Here is a 24,453-nt window from a genome sequence, read left to right as displayed (position 1 = left end):
GCACACCTCTGAGGGTACTATAGCTAATTGTGTAGTGTGGCATGATGATCATGACATTAACAGCACATAATTTTGTATGGATATTTTTAGCATGAAAGTGCACTGCTGTCTCACTAGGTAAAGACAACAAGGAAGAAGACTAGGATTAAAAAGGATCCAACAGCTAATTTTATAGCCCACTGTTGGACCTTGTACTGTCCACCCTTCCCTTCCTTTCACTGCCTCCCCCTTAAAGGTACCAAATATGGCTTGGCTTTCCAGAGGGACTGCTCAATGTCTAGTTGTCAATTTTGAAATTAGTTCTACAATTCAACAAATGTATTCTAATGAGGTCCAGCGCTTACACTTACCCAAGGAATTCCAGTTTGTGAAAATTTTCCTAAATTACCTTGGTTTCTTGTTACTTTTTTTCCACCTGATTTTGGTGGTTGTGGCAATTTCCATAATTTCTTCCTATTTGGATTTCTTGTATGTTAAGAAAGGTCTGTCCCTAATAAATCCTTATTTCATCTCCATTTAACTTAAACTGTTTCTACTGTTTTTAATCAGTCTTGATTTGATTGAATCGAATTTTGATTGTGACTTCACTAACAAAATACTTTTCTCTTGTAAGTTTTACAAGCACAATTATGTTCCAATTAACCTTTAAGCCCATTTGCATTACATCAAAGTCTGTTCTGTTGAAGTCCACTTTTTCCACGTTTCCACCCTTTACAAACTGCTTCATTAATATTTTAGTTTCCATGTTATTACCATTATTATTGAATTTTGGATGTTCTTCTTCTATGCTGTTATGAAGTTGTACTTAACCTAACTTTAAAGTAAATGACATAATTTAATAAATTAATATGGAATTAAAAAGCTGGTAACATGAATGGTGACCATAAAATTACAGAACCATAGAAAACTACAGCACAGAAAACAGGCCATTTGGCCCTTCTAGTCTGTGCTGAAACATTATTCTGCTAGTCCCATTTACCTGCCCCCAGCCCATACCCCTCCAGACCTCTCTCGTCCGTGTATCTATCCAATTTACTCTTAAAAGTTAAGAGCGAGCCTACATTTACCACATCAGATGGCAGCCCATTCCACACTCCCACCACTCTTTGAGTGAAGAAGTTCTCTCTAATGTTCCCCCTAAACCTTTCACCCTAAAGCCATGTCCTCTCGTACTTATTATTGATTTTCATAATAAAAACTCATCTGATGCATTTGTTTTTCAGTGAAGGAAATTTGCCATCATTATTCATTCGGACCTAAATGTGACCTCTGACGGACAAGAAATGTCTTGACTTTTAACTGTCCTCTGAAATCCCATGAAAGCCACTCAGTTCAAAGGATGAATCAGAATCAAGTTTATTATCACTGACAAGCATCATGAAATTTGTTCTTTTGTAGCAGCAGCATAGTGCAAGACATAAAAACTACTATAAGTTACCAAAAAATAAATAAATAAAATTGTGCAAAAGAGGAATAACGAGGTAGAGTTCATGGGTTCATGGACTGTGGACAATAAATACTGGCTTTGTGATTTATGTCCTTAATGTGGGAATGAATAAAAAAAAATTCGATTATATCAATCATTTAAGTACTGTAAACTGTATATAATGATAAATACTATCAAAATTGCTCTGTTCAGATTTTTCCTTTTTTCCATTATTGTCTGGAGTGCTCATGATTATGTCATTAACACATATTATCATTGACATCAGGGAACTAAACCACAAATACTTCTGGAAGCCAGTGTAGCATTAATGTGGCTTGTTGAATGTACATGCTTCAAGCAATTATATTAATGTAATGATTGTTAACACTGAAAATCAATCTATCCACTGAGATAATTTGCAGCAAAATGCTTTCATTTGCATAAACAGACAAGTGGTAAATCACAAAACTTCGTGTTTAAATAGCACAAAAAATCTAAAATAAGAAACGAAGAAAGGGAATTCAAACATGCTCTAAAAAGAGTGCTTGTTTGAAATAATGTTGTTCAGGTCCTTACACTTAAATCTTACAGCAATTATAATCATGTCAATCATTTGGTGTTTGCAATGGAAGACAACTTTCTCAAAGCTATGCTGGAACAGGTGCACATAACAGGCTACAGGTGCCTTTAATGCTCAAACATTTACTGATGGATTGATTTGAATGTGAATGTGGGATGAAGATTTAAAGGGAGCAACTTCAGATGAGAGGTAACTGCTGTTGGCTGCAATTGCAAGAGATAAAGAAGGTAAAGGATGGATTTCCACAGATTCCATGGCGCCTATCTTCCCTCACCCATCACTTGCCTAAAACAAACCAAATGATTTAGGTAGACAGCATGCTCATTGGTTGACAAACCAGTACTCCCACTAGGAGGCAAAATCACTCTAAGGACTGGTGGGCTATGGACTCAAACTGGGTAGATTCTTGTGCGGGTTGGAGAAGGGGCAACCTGGGGTCAAGACTTATTGTTGCTTATCTCAACATTACAAAGTCAGAGTGATCTTCTTTCTTCTGTGGCTGAGCTTTCAGGTGATATGAGATATACCTTGTCCAGTCGTGGTCAAAATTAGCTCTTGGGGTCCATTGCATTTTAAAAGTTTATATCCTGTCTTTATAGGGCCTTTTGACTGTCCTTGGGTAGGTCTTGGAATCAGTTGGGTTAATGGGAATGGGATGGAACATTATTCCCAACTGTATTCATGGTCCTGTTTCCATCAAGAAGCTTCAAAACTTGTCTACCATCTCCACTCTCTTCTTGTCATCAAAACTTTCAAGGGTACTTTATAGTCCATTGTAATTTATTGTGAATTACACTGAGCTGGTTTCTGCAGCATCACAGTCACTCACTTAGACACAGAGCTTAAGGTAAAAATCTTTATTTGAATTTTACTGAACTGCAAGCATGGTACAAACAATGTTCTAAGAAATAACCATGTGCCACAGTGTCTTAAAGGTAATGAATCTTAAGGTAACAACTTCCATATCAGCTAATAGGCATTCACCATCAAAGAGAATGAAAATCAGAATTTACTCATTCAACTTTTGCACTGCAGTGAAATCAGTATCATGCGTGTAAGGTGTGAGATTTGAATGATTAGCAAAAGGAGCTAAGGTTGGACAATGAAGAGAGGAGACCTTTGACATGGAAGAGAACAGATCAACGTGCAGCTTCTGACTTGAATGGAGAAACACATCAGAGCATATATTATCAACTAAAGGTTGCTCTGATGTATGATGAGCTTAGCTGAACTTGTTAGCTATGGAAGTAACTCTGATGCAGAATGTATGATTTGTTTAGTATTTCACAACAAAACCACTCTGGAGATCCTAAGATGGTAGAGGATCATTATGAGGGTGGCTACAAGCACAATTAGATGGTACAGCGGTGCAGCTAATAGAACTGCTGCCTCAAATATCCTGCGAGCCAGGTTCAATCCTGACCTTTGGTGCTGTCTGTGTGGAGTGTACACCTTCTCCCTGTGGGTTTCCTCTGGGTACTGCAGTTTTCCTTCCACATTCCAAAGATGTGTTGGTTGGAAGGTACTATGAATTGCCCCTGATGTGTAAGCAAGTGGTTGAATCAGTGGGGAGTTGAAGAGAATGTGGGGAAGATAATATGGGATTAGTGCAAAAGGGTGCTTGATGGTTAATGCAGACTCAGTGGGCCAAAGGGCATGTTTTCATGCTGTATGACTTTATGACTCTATAAACTAGCACATTTCAGTGATTTGAAACACAGCTTAAAAGATAAGCAGTGAAATGGCAAATTAAACCTAATGCTGTTTGTCACGGATTATGTAATTATTACTCTTAGGAAGGCAGATAGTTTGAGAGTGAACAACACCCTCAGACATTTTAGCATGTGTGGGTAAGGACACCAAGAAGAGCATTAACCATTTCAAATAAAGTTCTACTCCCTCCTCAGTGACTTGTTTAAAATAAATCTTCAGGAAGCTAATAACGAACAAAGGATTCCTTTGACAAGTTAGTTTGAAGTTTTAAAACTGCTGCTCACAGACCAAAAGAGAAAGTTGAGTTAGTGCATTACTTCATAAATTAAAATTGCAGTTTAAGTAAAGCTTCAGTATAGTTCCAATAATTATATGTAGACAGTAATGTAGTTGCTCATAAAACACACCGGGTTGGAACTGGCTAACCCAGTCTCCCTGACAGAGTTGCTGCCCACACTCACCCCATGCCTGTATTTAACTATTAGTTGGAGGGCCGTTAGCATCCGTGATTCCAGTGGTGTGGCTTGAGCACTTCTAGGACCTAGATGGAATGAAGAGGCTCTATCCCCAAAAGTTTTGATAGCCAAAAAAGCTTTGTCCCCAGATTTGCCAGCTCTAATATTTTTGACAGTTTAAATGAACTTGATATTTCTTTGTTCATGAGCCTGGACTCCACTGGTAACATCAGTCAGTTATGACTAAGTTAAAATTTGTTATTTATCAGTTATGTTCATAGACCAAATAGGAAAGAACTAGGAAAATACTGTTTCAAGAGAGAAGAAAATCTTTTGTACAGCATTTTCAGTGCTTCTAACACCTTTGACTAAACAACTAAATATCACAGATCATAATTGTTCTCATCACAAATCGAGTCATCTGTGGCTGAGCAGCCTCTGAAATGGACAAGAGATGGGAAATCGCATTTTAAAAAGAAAAGTGTGAGTAAAATTTTGATATTTGTGCAAAAATCTACGTCTTCCCTGACCAACAAATAGCAAGTTTGAATGAAAAACTTACGTGCAATATCATTCCCTTTTAATTTCATCAAATTCTGGTATAGGGTGGTTCATGGGAAGGGGTTGGGTGGTGGATGCTGGGATGGGTGTGTGCGTGTGTGTTTCTGTGTGTGTGTGTGTGTGTGTGTGAGAGAGAGAGAGAGATCAGGTGGAAACACCATTAAACCCCTTTACCTGTATGTTTTCTTTATTCATTTTGGGATCTGGACAATGCTGGCAAGGACAGCATTTATTGCCCATCCCCAGTTGTTCTTAAGCTGGCCAGGAGCTGCCTGCTTGAACCACTAATAGTGAAGGTACTCAGTACCGTTACATAAGGAGTTCCAGTATTTAGACCCCATTATAATGAAGGAATGGTGATATATTTCCAAATGTAATGTGACTTGGAGGGGAACCTGCAAATGGTGGTATTCTCATTCACCTGCTACCCTTGTCCTTCTTGGTGTAGAGGTCACCAGTTTGGGAGACTGTTTTGGATTAGCCTGGGGGGAGAAAATGAAATGTGTTTTGTAGATGGTACACACTTAAGCTAGAGGAGAGAATAAATGTTTAGGGTGATGATGGGGAGCCCATCAAGCGGCCTGCCATGTCCTGACTGGTGTTGAACTTGTTGATTGTCAGAGCTGCACTCATCCAGGCAAGTGAAGAATATTCTGTCGTGCTGCTGATGTGCCTTGTAAATTGTGGAATGAAAGGCTCTGAAGTATCCATTAGTCACTCACTAATGGATACCCAGCCTCTGACTTGCTCTTATGTGTGGCTGGTCCAGTTGAATTTCTAGACAACCATGACCTCCAGGATTGTGTGGGATTTGGCAATTATAATCCTATTGAATACCAAGGACAGATAATTAGACATTATCTTGTTAGAACTGTTATTGCTGACACTTTTGTGACATAGGTGTTATCTGCTAATTTTCAGCGCATGTTTGGATGTTGTCCAAATGGAGCTCCAATGGAATTGAACATTGTGGAATCATCAGCAAACATCCCCATTGACTTTTGCTACCATTTTCCTTATATTGGTCCTAAATGATTCATCTCATGTCTTGACATTGTGACCCTTGCTTCCAGACCATTCCAGCCAGGAGAAGCATCCTTCTTGCACCCAGCCTGTCCGAGTGACCACAGGATATCTTGTTCTTTTACGTCTTCCCTTCCCACCAGCCAGGGACCAAAACAATCTTCCCAGGCGAAGCAGTCATTTACTTGTACTTCTTCCAAGCTAGCATACTGCATTAGGTGTTCACAATGCTTTCTTCTCTACATTGGAAAAATGCAGAGCAAATTGCCTTGTTGAGCACCTGAGTTCAGTCCACAGTTGTAACCCTGAGCTTCCTGTTTACCACCACTTTAATTCCCCATCCCACTCCAACTCTGACCTATCTGTCTGTGTCCTTCTGCACAGTTACAATGAGGCCCAATGCAAGATTGAGGAACAACGGCTTATCTTCTGTCAGGACATGTTGCCACTTTCTGGGCTTCATATCTAATTCTCCTTTTTTCTGTCTATATATTACTAGGTGTTTCTACTTGTCACCATTTTGAGTTGGGTTTCCCTTTTGCATTAGTGTTGTCTGGTCTGCTGAGTACATAAAATAGACAAGCAACATAATCTGATGTTAACTGCTACATTAACCCACCCATTTGGACTAATCCTATCATATTTCCATTGTTCTACCTGTTCCCCCCCCCCCTTACTTTCTCTGCTACTGAAACTAACTTGTTTCCTTATTTTCCAAGTTCTGATGAAGTCTTAGACCTTAATATTAACTATTTCTCTTTCCAAATACGCTGTCTGACTTGCTGAGTGTCTCCAGCATTTTTGTTCTTTTAATTCAAGCATCCACAGTTTTTTTTTAATGATTACCAGCCTGTCTAGCCCTGTCAGAATTTTATAGGCTTCAGTGAGATCTTCTCTCATTCTTCTAAACTCTCCTGAACACAGGCCTGGACAACCCAAACTCACCTCATTACTATCATGGACAGATGCATCTGCCAGAGGTAGACTGTTGAGGGTAAGGCAAAATAAATTTATCTCTTGTATCAGTTCACTCACCATCTACCGCACAGGCAGTCTGGCAGTTATGCCCTTCAGGATTTGGCAGCTAAGTCTATGATGGTGCTACCAAGCCACTCTTGGTGGTAGGCATTGAAGACCCCACTCAGAGTAAATTCTGTGCCCTTGCTATGTTCTGTGTTGTCTTATCAAACTAGCATTGCAAGATTACCCTGCTATATCAGTGGAAGGCTAAAATGGGGATAAGAGACAGGAGGAGTGAACATAGAGTTGCAAAGTATATTGTAAAAGTCAGATATGAATTTTAACAATTAATAGAGATGTGACTAACAGTAGTATTCATTTCCAGAGACTACTTCTAAAGCCACTATGAATCTTGCTGTCAGTACTAATAGGCTTTTCCTCTTGGGGATAATTTCTCACAGAGAGTCACAATTTCTTGGAATCAGTTGTACTTGCAACATCTGCCATTGTTATTAAACAGTAGGTATACTTGTGACTTGCAGTCAATTGAAACGGTGCAGTACTTGAATACAACTTGTAAAATATTCAAATGACTTAAACGTATTGTCTTGCATGATATCTTTTACAGCAACTGTTCATTTTCCTCATCAAATGAATGCATTTACCGGTTCTGACCATCTGTTTCTGCAACAGTTGAAATAATTTCAACTTCTACAACAGCTGTTATTCCCAAGATTTAAGCTTTTATTCTTAATGAAGTAGGGTTTATTACAAATAAAAACTAAGGATTTTTTTAAAGAATTCTTGATTACCAACAGTGTTAATGCTGTTACAAAATAATCTGCAGTTTGAATTGCTCTTATATTGGACATAGGAATATAAGAAATAAAAGCAGGAAAAGGCCATTCAGTCCCTTGTGCCTACTTTGCCACTTAATGAAAACATGGTCGGTGTTTTTACCTCAAATACACTTTCCTATACTAACCCCATAGGCCTTAATTTCCCTGATATCTAGAAATCTATCAATTTATTGAATGCACAACAACTGAGCCACCACAGCCCCCTTAGGTAGAGAATTTCAAAGATTCACCACCACCTGGGTGAAGACATTTCATTTCATCTCTGCCTTGAATAGCTAAGCTCTTATTCTGAGCCTGTGACCCTTGGTACTACACATTCCAGCCGAGGGAAACATCAACTCTGCATCTACCCTGTCAAGCTCTGTAAGAATTTCAAAGAATGAGATCATCACTCATTCTTCTAAGTGCAAAATAATCTCCTCCTCTGACAAACAGCCAGCCCAGGAATCAATCCGGTGAGCCTTTGCTGCACTTCCTCTATCAGAAGAATATCTTTCCTTATATAGTGATATCAGCCCTGCACACAGTATTCTAGGTGCACACTCATTGGGGCCCTGCATAATTGGAATACGGCTTCTCTATTCTTGTTCTCTAATCCTATTGCAATAAAGACCAACATATCATTTACCTTCCTGATTGCTTGCAGAACCTTTCAGTGATTTATGTACAAAGATACCTAGGTGCCTCTGAACACCAAAATCTTTCAATCTCCCATGATTTAAAGCAAAACACTTTGCATTTTTCTTTTTTTTCTGTAAAATGGATGACCAGACATTTTTTCCACATTATTTTCCAGTTGTATATCCTTGCCTTCGGCTCTTTGCATTCTCCTTACAGCCCACATGGTCACCTACCTTTGTATCATCAGCAAATTTGGACATATCACATAAGATCCCCTTATTCCAAATCATTCATACAGATTGTGAATAGCTAGAGCCCCAGCACCGATCCTTGCAGCAGTCCATTGACTACAGCCTCCCAACCAAAAATATTTTCTTTCCGTTAATCATTCCTCAATATGTATTACATCCAATACCTTGTGCTTTATTTTGCTTAATTATCTATTGTGTGACCCCTTTTCAAAAGCCTATGACAATCCAAATGGTTGCCCTTTCCAATTCTGCTAGCTGAAACCTCAAAGGGCGCTAACGGATTGGTTAAACATGATTTCCCTGTTGACTTTTCTCAGCCCTATTATTATTTTCGAAGTGTTCTGTTACCATTTGCTTTATAATGGATCCTAGCAATTTCCCCACTAGTGATGTCAAGCTAATTGGTTAATAATTTCCTATCTTCCCTCTCCTTTCTTAAACAATGCACTTCCGTTTAATGTTGTGGTATATACATGTTTGGTAGTGGTTTTAGTTTGTCTTAACCAGTACAGTAACATGTTAATTAAACACGAGCAAGGTTTAATATTGAAGCTGAGGAAGCATTTGGATATAAACTGGTGGAAAATTATTCATCGGTTGGACAGTAAGGTCAGTTGGCACAGATTTGTTGAAAACAAAACATGTTATTAAGTTGAGCTTTTTGTGGTATCAGAGTAGGTCAATGATGGTATTACAGCTTATGTTGTGGACAAAGGGTATCCAATAAAACATTATTGGCAGTGTTAGCTTTATAAATAGAGACAGGGTGTATGAAAGGAAGGATCCCCTTGCTGAACCTAGACTTATCACTGATTGACCCCAGTTGGGCCAGTGTGTCAAACTCTGTGCAGCATTCAAGGAAAGTTTTAAATAAGACATTGAAAAGATTTACTGGGATTCACAGATGAATGATTACAATTGCCTGGATAGGCTGTAGAAACTGTGTTTGTTGTTCTTAGAACAGAGCAGGCCAAGAAGGTTTATTGGAGGTACATAAAGTCACAAGAGAGTTAGACAGAGTAAATAAAGAGAAGTTACTTCCTACAACAGCAGGGTCAGTAAATAGAGAGTACAGAATTAGTGAAAGAACCAGAGTTGACATGAGTGAACAGTCAGGATCCAAGCTGTACAGCCTGATCGGGTAATGGTTCCTACTGAAGGAGGAAAACAATAAAGGGATGTGGGCAGAGGGGTGAGTGGTGGAGAAACTGGACTGTTTTCAAAAGAGCTGGTATAGCCCATCAGGCCAAGTGGTTCTTCTGTGCTGCCTGATTCTATGACTTTAACCTCTTGAGTTCAGACAACAGTATGAATAGTACTTGGCTCAGTTTTAATCACAGGATTGATTACCAGTGACTATGACAATCTGTTTTAGGAAGCTATACCATGATTTACCAATTTATCAAAAAGTTAAATAGTTTTTTTTCATTGTGAAATCTGGTTTCGTAAACCTTGTATTCAAAGTGAAGGATGCCAGGAAATGAAATAGTTGCTATTTCATAACCCAATGCCAACATCAAGCACTGTTAAAAGTCAAGCTCCAGGAATAGGAAATATGAGGGATAAATTACTGGAAAAGTCTCTCACTGTTAATATGGATAAACAAGAGTTGCTGCCTCATAGGTGGTGGAATGAAGGACACATAAGGGGATGAAACTCCCATATTGTTGAATCTCCCAGTTTGCTGTTCACCCCTCCATCAGAGAGAACACTTAGCAACTGTATTTGTGAAGGAATGATTTATGTGGCTTAGATTTCAACAAGGACCCATGGCAACTCAGACATTGGGGTTTTATAGCATTGTTGACTTTTCACTTCAGGCAGTCACTGACAGGAAAAAGCAGGAGAAAATACAGGGCAATTGCAATCAGACTAACTACAACCACTCAATCAATTTTCCCTCAAATATCAGCAAAGTGACAGCAGGTGTCATTGACAATGCTATCAAGCAGCATTAACTCATCAATAGCGTGACTGCATTTAGTTTGGTTTTCATCAAGACCACTTGATTCCAGGCTTTATCACAGCTTTTTTTTTCCAAATATGAATCATAAAGCTGAATTCCAAAGGTGAGGAGAGAGTGACTGCTCTTATCAAGGAAACATATTATAAGATAAGATATCTTCATTAGTCACGTGTACATCGAAACACACAGTGAAATGCATCTTTTGCGTAGAGTGTTCTGGGGTCCAGCCTGCAAGTGTCGCCACGCTTCCGGCGCCAACTTCCTAACTTCCCACAACTTCATGCCCACAACTTCCTAACCCATATGTCTTTGGAATGTGGGAGGAAACTGGAGCACCCGGAGGAAACCCACGCAGACATGGGGAGAACATACAAACTCCTTACAGACAGTGGCCGGAATTGAACCCGAGTCACTGGCGCTGTAATAGCGTTACTCTAACCGCGACACTACAGTGCCTGCCCGTGCGTGCCTGCTTTAATGTTATTAAAGGATTGCAGATGCTGGAGTGTGGAGCAACAAGCAACCTGCTGGAGAAATTCAGTGGATCAAACAGCATCCGTGGAGGAAAAAAATTGTCGACGTTTCAGGTTGAAACCCTGCATCAGGAGTGGGAGTGGAGAGGGAAGATGGCCTATATAAAGAGGAGAAGGGGAGTGGTGAGACAGGAGTCTGAGGTGATTGGTGGACTGAGGAGGGGTTTGTCTACCAGACTGCCTCAGTCCACCAATCCCCTCTAGCCCCTGTCTCACTACTGGACATTCCAGCGGCCAGCAAAGCCCAGAAAGATGGATGAGGGGGACAAAGTCTTCACTTTGCTTCTGTGGCTGCTCATATCAGTGCACTCTCCAACCACAACAGCTGAGCACAGACAAAAGGAGAGCTATACGAGTACCAGATCGTAGTGAAAAACACCGCTGATCTCAAGATGAGATTTTGTATCAGTCTGGGAGTGTCCTGTAGAACACAGCAAGCAGACTGGAGATGTTGCTGGCTACTTCTGTGAAGACAGCAATGGATGCCAGGGGAAGAGCAGCAACTAGAGTTAGAGGAGGGTTCTGAGGCTCCATGAGGCAGTTCAGTTGGAGCCAGAGAACCAAGAAGAAGGTGATGGCTACCAGGGGGATACCACTGCCCAGCATCCACAGTCTAATCACCCATTGAGTGTCGGAGGGAAGCATTGTCTGCACAGGTTCTAAGGGACTCTCTGACAGAGAAGAGCTTCTCCTGAGCAACTTGCAAAATCATAGTATCCAATGTCACCCACACAGAGCACAAATAATTAAACAAAATCCCCACATCATTTTTTTGCAGATATACTTACATTCATTATAATAGATGAATGAATGAATAATTAAATTAATTAATTAATCTTTGCTCCAATTACTTAAATAGCTTGCCACAACATCTCTAAGAAGATTTCCTGATGCAAGTCACCTTGCTTAAAGAACTCAGACCTCCACATAAAATAGATTTTTCTCTGAGGATTTGTTCGTCATAGATGTAAACAATGATGTGAATGTGTGAGGTTGTGACATTTCTTTTTGGATTTTTCCATTAGTTGTGAGAAATCCACATGGCTGTCACATGACAGTGACGACACTGACCCCCGCTGACCGGAGGACAGCATTGCTCCTCTGATCAGAAGTGATACTACTGTCAATCAAGGTGCGGCTCCACCCACCCCTCAGGTGTGGGAGTACCTTTTGCCTCTGAACTTGCCTGACCAGTACCCTTTGTCTCTGAACCTGCCTGACCATTGGCTGTGGCAGGAAACTTTGTCTTTGACTCCCACACCATTGGCTCGTTTAAATCACAACAGTGAGGCTCCACCCAGCCTCCTAGCACCATAAAAAGGGCTGCATCCCCTAGCTCTCCCTCTTTTGACAACACCAGGAGTAGTGAGACAAAGCTGCAGAGATCATTGGTAAGAGTGCATCACCACATGGTCAGGGAGCGTTTCACTCAGACTCAGGGAGCGTTAAGGACCAGTGCTAGTGTGGGACGGGCATTGACGTGTTATATCCTGAAGTTGTACATTGTTATTGTGTGCTTGTTTGTATCTGTGTGTGAGTGTGTGTGAATGTATTTTACTCTAGTTGTGCTTCCCCTCTCGTGTTCGTGGTATCCTGTGCGTGTGAACGTGTGTCTGTTCCCATCCATTCTGTCCCACATTTGCCTTTGTGATTAAACTAGTTTTGGTCTACAAAGCTCGTGTTCAGAGTCCTTGATCCTTAAGACAGTAAAGAACGATTTCACACAACAACATTGTGCAGGGATTCTCACTCCCGGAGGGGAATATTGTAGCTACTTCCCACTAGGTTCTTCTGGTTGGCCTGGTAAGTCTCCTTGTGCATAGGACCTTCCTCCTGGCATGTATTTCATTGACCAGGACACAATGAACCTTCGGGTGAATGTGAGAGTTCACTCCCTTTTCTGAGCCATAATGTATGTTGTGTTCTCTGGCGTCCATGGAGTGCACGTTTAATAGCTGACATACTTCCTGAATACTGTGCAACAAGTGGTGGAGTTGGCTAGTAGAGTGAGATCCCATGGGGAATCACCCAGGTCCCATTATATCCCTTGTTTCTGAATGCCTTTTCACTCTGGATTTTGGCCAATTTGATTCTTTATTTTTGTGGCATACCCAATTTAGTATTAACGATAAATCAAAAGATGTTTTTTAGCACACTAAAAGTAGCTGCAATCAAATTTCTACATGCTCATATTTTGTCAATTTTTCCATTTCTTCAGAAAGAGACAGAGTTTATCAGGATGAGCCTTTTCCCAGTGCTGTTCTATAAATCACTAAGTGGTGCATTTATGTCTTCAATCTTAAAACTTGTTGATCTATCTCTTGTATTTCTCCTGCTTAAGCTTTTCCTTGTAGAATCAATTGAGATCAGGAACCCATCAAATGGGGAATTTCTTTTGCAAATTTCATTAAATAACTCTCATTAACTGATCTACAATAGCGATAAAAGTGCTCAAATAAAACTACTGAACATTGTAAAACTGCTCAAATATTGTACATTGGGAAACATTTTAACTTAAAATTATCTAAATAGGAAAGAACAGTTGCAATAATTAAAGAGTGTTATTTTGAGTGGTGATTAGATAATAAAATTTGTCATTCATTCTACAGTGCTTTGTAATTGAAAAAGATTTAGTAATAGGCAATCTCCTTTCTTGACACTCTTGACATCATTGATTGTTTTCTCAAGATTGTATCTTCCTTGAATTAATTATATGTGTGACTCGAACTAAATATTTCAATTGTTATTTGATTTTAGTCTGGTTTTTAACTAAAGCTTAGTCACATCTCAGTCCATCTAGGTAATTGCTCCATCTCTCCAAAGTCGGGAAATTTCCTTTCTATTCTATTATCTTCTCACATATAGTAATTGAATTGTATCATAATTCAATTTAATAATGTCACTGTTGATAGTGCAGCAATGAAATATTTGGATCTTTTTCTGAACATGAAAGTGTGCGAGTGTAGAATTTCTATTTAGAATTAGAATTGGTTTATTGTTGTCACTGTACCGAGCTAGAGTGAAAAACTTGTCTTGCATACCGTTCATACAGGTCAATTTAGTACACAGTGCATTGAGGTGGTACAAGGTAAAACAATAACAGAATGTAGAAAAAATATAACAGCTACAGAGAAAATTTGGTGCTTTGGAATGTTATTGTCCCTAAGGAAATCCTGTTCTTGTAGTCCTTCAGAGATGGAGAACTTGAGGACTTATTTGGCTGAAAATTAGGGTGGGTTTAGTTGAGTGAGGTGATTTCTTGGCTGGTTCTGTTGTGGCCTTCAGAAGATGAGGAACAAAAACTCCATCTGTTCTTGGCAAGAGGCAGATTATCAAAGGGAAAACTTTCCACTGATTGGAGTTAGACATCTCTGTGGCAATGTTCTGGGGCTTCTAGCAACTGTCTTATTTGTACAAAATATAATTCAACCAGTGCAATATTTTCTGGTTGGTTCTGATTGACCAGATTTACCAAGGCTTCTTCATCACACACTTGATCAAATGCTACCTTGATGTCAAGTAAATCTTACCTCACCTCTAGAATTCAGCTCTTTTGCCCACGTTTGGACAAAGGCTGTAATAAAAACTGCAGCCAATTAGTTCTGACAAAACCCAAACAGGGAATTTGTAAGTAGGTTATTGGTGAATTAGGGGACCTCTATTACCTGATGCAGGGTTTCGACTCGAAACAACGATAATTCCTTTCCCTCCACAGATGCTGCTCGATCCACTAAGTTTCTCCAGCAGATGGTTTGTTGATCCAGATTCTAGCATCTGCAGTCTCTCATGTCTCTCTTCTATTACTTTGTTGACCACTAAGAGTAGATCATTCAGGCAGACGTTAGCCAGACTGGATTCACCTGTTTTTTGGTCCCACAAACTGTCTCTTTTGAGGGTGGTGAATTAAGGAAATTAAAAATAGAAAGTGCTGGGAATACTCAGCAGGTCAGGTAACAGCTGTGGAGAGAGAACCAGTTAATGTATCAGGTCAATATTACTTCATCAGATTTGGAAAAGTGAGAAACAAAATGCGTTTTAAGTTGTACATTCCTGCTGTAGCAAGAACACAAATGGAAAAATGGCCGACCCATGGCTTAAATCCAAAGGGAACTATATGAGTTCCCTTCGGAGTTAAGCCATGGGTCAGCCACTTTTCCACATATTGTTGCAGGGTTGAGTACTGGAAACAGGTTAAAGTTGAATAAAGAAGGATTATGAGTTTGACTAATCGAGGAAAAAATAGGTATGAGAGTACACTTGCAAGAAACATAACAGTGGACTGATAAAGCTTTTGCAAGTATGTTAAAAAGCAAAAACAATTGGTGGTGACAAATAGAGATCTTCAACAGGATCCCACCACCAACCACATCTTACCCTCCCCTCTCCGCTTTCCACTGGGATCACTGTCTCTGTGTCTCCCTTGTTCACTCATCCCTCCATACCTATTCCCCCCCTCCATCCCTCCTTCCCCAGGCGCTCGCCCCTGTAACTGCACAAAGTGTTACACCTGCCCCTAAACCTCCTCCCTCACCACCATCCAGGGCCCTAAACAGCCCTTCCAGGTGAGGCAGTTTATTATGTGTGAATCCCGCAATGTTATTTATTGCATCCGGTCCTCCCGTTGCGGCCTCCTCTGCTTCGGTGAGACCAGGCGCAGACTGGGTGGCGGCTTTGCTGAGCACTTTCGCTCCATCCACCAGGCCAGCTGAGATCTCCCGGTGGCCAGCCATTTTAATTACACTTCCTATTCCCACACTGATATGTCTGCCCACAGCCTCGTCCACTACCAGGTCGAGGCCAAATGCAAATTAGAGGAGCAGCATCTCATATTCCGTGTGGGCAATCTCCAACCTGGCGGCATGAACATTGAATTCATAAAATTCCAGTAACCACTCTCCATCCGTCCCTTTTCCCTTTTTTCTTTTCTCTCTCCTGCTGATCCAACTGGCCCCTACGCCCTATCTCGCTGTCCTCCTCCATCCTCTCTACCTGCCCATCACCCACACACTCCTCCTACTGGTCCTCCTCCCCACCTCTATTCCATGCTCCCTCTCCCATCAGATTCCATCATCTTCAGCACTTCAGGGCAGGCACGGCAGCGTAGCGGTTAGCGTAACGCTATGACAGTGCCAGCGACCCGGGTTCAATTCCGGCCGCTGTCTGGAAGGAGTTTGTACGTTCTCCCCGTGACTGCATGGGTTTCCTCTGGGTGCTCCAGTTTCCTCCCACATTCCAAAGGCGTATGGGATAGGAAGTTGTGGGCATGCTATGTTGGCACTGGAAGTGTGGCGACACTTGCGGGCTGCCCCCAGAACTGTCTATGCAAAAATGCATTTCACTGTGTGTTTCGATGTACATGTGACTAATAAAGATATCTTATCTTACTTTACAACTTCCACCTATCACCCCCAGCTTCTGACATCATTCCCACTCTTCCCCCTCCCTCACCTGCGATCACCCACCCTCTCAACTGGATCCATCTATCACCTGCCAACTCTTGCTTCGCTCCTTTCCCTCCACCTTCTTAGACTGGCTATCTCCCCTTTTTTCTTTCAGTCCAGATGAAAGATCTCGACCCAAAATGTCGACTGTCCATCTCCCTCCATAGATGCTGCCTGACCCGCTAAGTTCCTCCAGCACTTTTGTGTGTTACTAGTGGAGACAAATGTAGCTTTCATACGTTCAGTAACAGAAGAATTTTTATTGCGAAACAAAGAAATGGCTTTGGTTCCGCTTCTGAAGAAATAACCTCCTAGAAATGCCAGGAAATCAGGAGTCTAATAAAAGGCAGAATTAGTACCAATAAAAAAAGTGCTGGTGACATTAATGGGACTGAAAGCAGACAAATCTCTGGGGCCTGCTAATCTACATCCTGGAGTAATAAAAGAGGTAGCTGTGGAATTAGTGGATGCTCAGTTGTCATCTTCCAAAATTCAGTAGATGATTGAACAGGTCCTGTTGGTTGGAGGGTGGCAAATGTAAAAAAGGAGGGGGGAGAAAGAAGAAACTACACACCAGTTAACCTAATACCAGTGGTAGGGAAATTTCTAGGTTTATTTTGAAGGATTTGAAGACAGGACACTTAGAGAATATCAACAGGATTTATAAAAGGGAAATTGTGTTTGACCATCCTACTGAAGTTTTTGAGGATGTAACTGGTAGAATAGACAAGGAAGAATCGATGAATATGATGTATCTGAATCTTCAGAAGACCATTAATAAAGTTCCATGTAAGAGGTAAGTGCGCAAAATTAAAACACATGGGATTTGGAGTGACGTGCAGGCATGGATTAAAAATTGGTTGACAGACAGGAAGCAGAGAATAGGGATAAATGTGTCTTTTTCAGTGTAGCAGGGAGTGACTAGTGGGATATCTCAGGGATCATTTCTTGTCGGTTCTCGAAAGTGCAGCCATTCAGAGATGTGTCATGTCCTTATAGAGACCTCCCTGACAATTCCGCACCAGGAATACCTGGCTGTAGCTCTGAGCATGTTTCCTCTAGTCACCATTCTTCACCAGTCTGTGCAGATCCCTCTGACTCCCCAGGTTTACACTCCCACTGTCCTCACGATCACTGTAGCATCCATTCTCATAGTAGCTGTACGCTCCTGCAGCTAGAAAATTTTATTTCTTTTGTGGTATGTCCCTTTAAGAATTGGCTTCAAAAATCGCACTGACTGAGAACTGGATGAAATTGCAGCACAGTATGGGGAACGTTATTCTCAGCATGGTGTTGCTCCGGGAAACACAACAATGCTCTGCTGAGAACCTTGCAATAAAAAATCTTGCTTTCTATCTGATTTACACATACAGTGTGAGGACGATCTACAGTTATGTTTCAATGCTCAAAAAGCAAGCATGGAACAATTCCTTGGCCTTGTTTTAGGGTTTAATGGCATAAGGATTAAAAATGAGTAGATGGAATTGTCGTACACATCTGTCAGGCCTCATTGAAAGATGAAGCAGGTCGGAGGATGTACATGATCGGCTTTTGTTCCTATGCTTCTCATGCTTCAGACGACTCTGATAACGAAACTGGAACATAAATGTTGGATTTTAATCATGGCTCCAAGATTGGCTCCAAGATAAATTTAAGGATATGCAGGAAATACACAGACCTAGTCTTTCTTGAAATCAGAATAAAGCAAATTGTCCACAACCACTGATCCTGTTCAATGCTTTCACCAATGATATGCCTGGTGATATCAAAAGACATAGATCTTTGTAGTGACTGCTCTGGTTGTTCCTGCAAGCATTGCAGTGCCGACTTGAGCAGATGAGTTTGCAATAACAAAATATCACACATCATTTTTGATGTAAATCTACCATCATGTTTGATTTCCAAGCCAGAATTGCAGCAGTCTCACATGAACTAAAAATGTCAACAATCAAAACTTCGTGGAGCCGTCTGACCAAAGATACATCAGAAAACAATTCACTGCTTCAGTACTCAGCTCGCCCAAAGATATGCCTGGGTCAACCACTGCAAAAGAAAATCTTATATTTTTGAATCTGTTTTTTCTCCATTGGTGCAAATTATGAGTAATTGAGTATACCATCAAATATGAATGGTCATTGTAACTATTTGTTTTTATCAGTCTTAGAAAGAGTCCAAATGTGTTGCAGAATTTAGAACCTTTGAGCATTGTGTTTTACTCAGATTTGGGACAATGTTTCAGTTGTCCTTTTCTTTTGAGATGTCAGCTTTTATCTGTGTTATCAGCTTCTTTTGATAGCTCTTCATTAATGCTCTAGATGACAGAAAAGTACTCACTGTTGAGAAAATTGTTCCTTTCAAAGTCTGGGCCACTTACAACCAGTTGTCCAAACTGAGTACAATTTTAATACAGGAAATGGGAAGCTAATTGCTCAATCTGGAGCACTTGGAATGTTCACTTAATTTTGGATCACTTTCCGATCTTGTTTTCTTTGAAACTTGAAGTTTCGTTTTGAGAAGAGTGCTTGACACAATTGTAAACATTTTGAACTGATATGAGAGTGAATCAGTGGTGAAATCAAAGTTGAAAATAGAAGTCTACAGCAATATTTATGGTAATAACATTGTTGGAATGATTTTCAAGCACAGTCTTAACAAAAAAACCTTTCATAACCTCAACACTTTTAAAATTCTCCAATCTGGTCATATCGCTTCCTATTTCCAAGTGACAGATTGCTTACATTTCTAAACAGTAATAGTAATTTATGTAGGTAAAACAAAATTTCCTGACAACAATTGACTCAGGCTTGAAAAGATTTGTTTCAGTATCTCCTCTCCCCTGTACAAGTACATGCCATGGGTACAGATTTGACATTTTACAATTGAATACTCTTTGGTGAGTAAAAATGGTACAACAAACTAAGGACAATAAAAATTGCATTATGTTAGTGTTTTACCATCCTTCATTCCACACAGTCTTGAACATTCAAACCTCTGCTACCCAAATTGTTCTAAATCTATTCACTCATCATCTTTCTGTCTGATATACATTGATCCTCTTTCTCCCTTTGTATTTTTTGCTACGTTTGTAGTTTACATTTATTTAAGAAATAACTAGCTAATTTTTCTTAATGTTTTCAGTGAGATATTGCTGTTCTTTTTCAATATAGCGGCTGCGACTGCATTTCAAAATGGATTGTTTGTAAAGGCTTAAGCATTTCTGAGTGGCACTGTACACTGCAAAATGAATGCAAATTTGTTTCTTCATCTCTGTATCCCTTTTTGTTTCTGTATTTTTCTTCCTCCTCCCACTTCTGGAAACCCTTTCTTTCTACTCCTCTTTTCTTTTTTCCTGTCAAACTATCTGCTCTATTCACACTTCACATTGCACCATCACCCTGGATCCAACACACTGCCAATGATCTGGTTTGGACATGTCACGGTCAAAGGCTTTTGGAACTATCAGACTAACAGAGACCATTACCACCTGTTCAAATAGATTAAATAACTAAAAACTGTTAACAACAGTTTTTTAAAAATCAATGGAGTATGAATTAGGGACACCTGAAATGTTAGTAAATAATTAAAACATTAAAATAAAGTAAACTAAATAGATCACTTACTGTTATTTACATTTCTTCACAGAGTGGGTGTCCCAGCAAATGGTTGAGATGGATGATCATACACAATCGCCCCTGGTGTAAATCTGAAGGCTTGACACTAAATGCACCTGGAACCTCTTTTCAGCACATCACCGCTCTTTCTCTGGCCTCAATGGTGCATCCAGTGTTGCGGCAGGTGGTTAGATGACCTTGCTTCAGATCATCTTGGAACTGTACATTTGAACTTGCATCTACAGAAGACATGCTGACCAATGAGCAGCTGAAAACAAATGGTTCCCTATAGAACCATCAGCTTAAGGTTAGAACAATCCAGCACCTTTTTGGAGCAGAAAAATGTACATGTGTATACATTTGTCTGATATAAAACTAGCAATAAGCATAATAATTTAGCTGTAGGACAACCTAGAATTGAGGCCTTATGAGCATAAGCCTGCAGTGAACATCATGCCCCTTAGTTATGCAGATTAAGAATCCAATGCCCATTGAGAACAACCTTTTCCAAATGTATCCCCAAAAAATGGGTTAGACATTGAACTTGTCCCATGGTCAAGACAGAGTTCCTGTTTATTGGGTCCTTCTCTTTGTAATTCACCTGAAATTGTCATAACCTGTGTGAAAGAAGGCAGAATTGAAAATAATAATTAGCATTGTGGTTTTTTTAGTTAAATTAAGTCATGCCAGAAGCTAGCTCCCAACATTTCTTTTTATATCCTTAGGATAAATTAATTACCATGCTGAATTTTGAAGAGGATGCAAAAGTTAAACTAATTCTTTTGGACACTACACGGCACGATTTAAACGTTTCTATATAACACTTTAATTTTAGAAACTATTCACTGTGTTCCAAGATAATTATCAATAAGGGTTTGTATATCTTAAACCTCACTTTTATTAATTAAATTATGCCTGGTTATTATTCTTAAAAAATATTCCTGGGCCCCTCTCAATAGTGGTCCTCAAAAAATTGGCAGTGTTGGGTTTATTTGGGGTTGGCAATGGAGATGGGGCCAATACCAAATAACTTCAATCCTGGTAATTGTCTCTGTTGCAGTGTTGGAAGAATAAGTAGGGTGCTGAAGCTTCATAAGAATTTGTATCTACCAGTATTGGTATTGGTTTATTATTGTCACTTGTACCGAGGTACAGTGAAAAGCTTGTCTTACAAACCGATCGTACAGGTCAATTCATTACACAGTGCAGTTACATTGAGTTAGTACAAAGTGCATTGATGTAGTACAGGTAAAAGCAGTAACAGTACAGAGTAAAGTGTCACGGCTACAGAGAAAGTGCAGTGCAATAAGGTGCAAGGTCACAACAAGGTAGATCGTGAGGTCATAGTCCATCTCATTATATAAAGGAACCATTCAATAGTTTTATCACAGTGGGGTAGAAACTGTCCTTAAGTCTGCTGGTACATACCTTCAGGCACCTGTATCTTCTACCCAATGGAAGAGGAGAGAAGAGAATGTCCCGGGTGGGTGGGGTCTTTGATTATGCTGGCTGCTTCACCAAGACAATGAGAGGTAAAGACAGAGTCCGAGGAGGGGAGGCTGGTGTCCGTGATGCGCTGGGCTGTGTCCACAACTCTCTGCAGTTTCTTGCGGTCCTGGGCAGAGCAGTTGCCGTACCGAGCCGTGATACATCTAGATAGGATGCTTTCTATGGTGCATCGGTAAAAGTTGGTGAGAGTCAAAGGGGACAATCCAAATTTCCTTAGCCTCCTGAGGAAGTAGAGGCGCTAGTGAGCTTTCTTGGCCGTGGCTTCTACGTGATTTGACCAGGACAGGCTGTTGGTGATGTTTACTCCCAGGAATATGAAGCTCTCAACCCTCTCGACCTCAGCATCATTGATGTAGACAAGTGCTTGTACACTGCCCCCTTTCCTGAAGTCAATGACCAGCTCTTTAGTTTTGTTGACATTGAGGGAAAGGTTGTTGGCATGACACCATTCCACTAAGCTCTCTATCATCTTCCTGTACTCCGACTCATCGCTGTTTGAGATACGGCCTACAACGGTGGTATCATCTGCAAACTTGTAGATGGAGTTAGAGCAGAATCTGGCCACACAGTTATGAGTACATAAGGAGTAGAGTAGAGGGCTGAGGACGCAGCCTTGTGGGGCACCAGTGTTGAGAATAATCGTGCCGGAGGAATTGCTGCCCATCCTCACTGATTATGGTCTGTTTGTTAGAAAGTCAAGGATCCAGTTACAAAGGGAGGTGTTGAGTCCTAGGTCTCGGAGTTTGGTGACAATCTTGCTTGGGATTATTGTATTTAAGGCAGAGCTGTAGTCAATAAACAATAGTCTAATGTATGTGTCTTTACTGTCCAGATGCTCCAGAGCTGAAGGTAGGGCCAGGGAGATGGCATCCGCTGTAGACAAGTCAATTGACGCAGAAACAAATAAATATATTTACTTTCTGCCAGTATCCCACCAATGCAGTGCCATCCAATACCTTTCAACTGCTTTCGCACATGAAGCTATAAGGAAAACTAAATTTTAGGCATTATAGCTGGAAGGCAGGGCCTGGAAAGGAGATTTCTATTCACAAAAAAGTAGACCTTTATTTCTCATGATATGTGTAACATTGCCAAAGTAATGTTGCTAGTTGCCCTAGGGAAACAGAAGAACCAATAGAAACTTACACAGTTGGAGTCATATTTGAGACAGACCAATATGTCCCCATATTTACTTGAGTGCTGATTTCCCTTTATCCTGCAGCTCGGATGAGGGTAAAAGTTCAGCAGGTTTAAGCTGAGAGCTTTAAAATGATCCACCTGCTAGCACCAGCAGAGTTTCATGGGCAAATTAGCTCTTTAATCGTCTTTCCCACTCTTCTTAACATAATGTGATCCCTTTCAAAGTTAACCAAAAGCAGGGAAAAGTCCTTTATGAGTATTTCCCGATACATCAACATGAAAAAAGTCTAGGCTGCATCTGTGGGAAGAGAAACAGAGCTGACATTTCATATTGAAGACCCTTTGTCAGACAATGGTCCAAGGGTCTTCAATATGAAATGTTCAGGTCTTTGACCTGAAATACTAGCTCTGTTTCTCTTCCCACAGATGCAGCCTGACCAGCTATTTCCAGCATTTTCTGTTTTTATTTAGATTTCCATCATCTGCAGTTTTATTGATTTTCATGAAAAAAATCGAGCCTCTTTAGTACACCAAGGATTTAGCCATTGCTGCTCCTATTTCTCATTTACCTCCAGCCCTTCTTCCAAGGACATTGGAATGCAAAACATCTAATTCCATGCATACAGAGTGCAATCCAATGATAAGAATAGTCTTCAAGCCTTTGTCCAGCATTTGCAGCTGCTGTTTCATTGTGGTCAGCTGGGTTCAAAAGTTGCTAAGGAAGAATCTAATCAAGTAAATGAAGTTCAGATGATTTTAGAGAGAAGGGGTATGAAGGTGTTTACAATATTTAGTGGGTCCACATCACTAAATATATTCCAAGGGAATTTGAGATTCAACTAGATCAGCTATATGAAATCAACTAGATTTAAAGGGCCAAATCTGTGGTGTTTGACGAAGCTGAGAAAATAAGTGAAGCATTTAAATCATTGTGAGAAATGAGAACCTTGTGAGAGAAATGAGAGTGCCAAGCAATTCTTTTGGGAAGTGAGTGCATCTTGGAGAACCTCAATGAATGCATTATAGAAAATCAACGAGCAAAGCATCACAACATACAATAGCTGAGAGCCTCATAAACATGATGATGAATCACATCAACAAACAAGAGACTTTGTGGCCTATCAGTGGGATGAGTAAGAACCGTGCAGACATCCCTTTCAAGAACAATGAACATCAATGTATCACAAGAAATGTATGCCAAGGAGGAGGAAAAGGATGATTATGGTACATCTTTTTGATGAATCCCTGTGAAAGAGAAAATTAAGTCATGATTGCGTGAAGGTCTGCAAAAAATTGAGTATCATGTTGAAACTCTACAACAGATGAGAGAAATATGAGCAGCATGCCAAATTGTAATGAGAAACAAGATTACTGTGGAAAAGCATAATGACTCTCTGTAAGAAGTAAGCATTCCAATGAATCACAACTAATCTCTGCAAGAAACTGAAGTTATGGGATAGAAGAAAACCATGAAAAGTCATTATGAGAAACTAGTGCCACAAAGCTGACTTCAAGGAGTGAGCACTTTGATGATATGTGCCTTACAGAGAAAATTAAGTTTAAACTGATCTATTAAAAATGCTAGCCAGAATAAAATACCACATTTTGTATCTGAATTGTAGGTATAAACATTTTTAGAAACAAATCATTTGTTTATCTTGAATTGTCTTTACTGTTTGATGAGGATCTTTCTTAACGATTGGCTGGAGTTTTGTTGTGTCTTTTTAATAGAATCGGAAACATAGATGTTGGCAGGGAGGCAAGGGAGATGCAATGATAGCATGTTTAAGTATGAAGCAAGTA

The sequence above is a fragment of the Pristis pectinata genome, chromosome 2, assembly GCF_009764475.1.
Source record: "Pristis pectinata isolate sPriPec2 chromosome 2, sPriPec2.1.pri, whole genome shotgun sequence".
Taxonomy (NCBI): Eukaryota; Metazoa; Chordata; class Chondrichthyes; order Rhinopristiformes; family Pristidae; genus Pristis; species Pristis pectinata.
The sequence above is the reverse complement of the archived record's forward strand: the minus strand, read 5'-3'. Positions refer to the sequence as shown.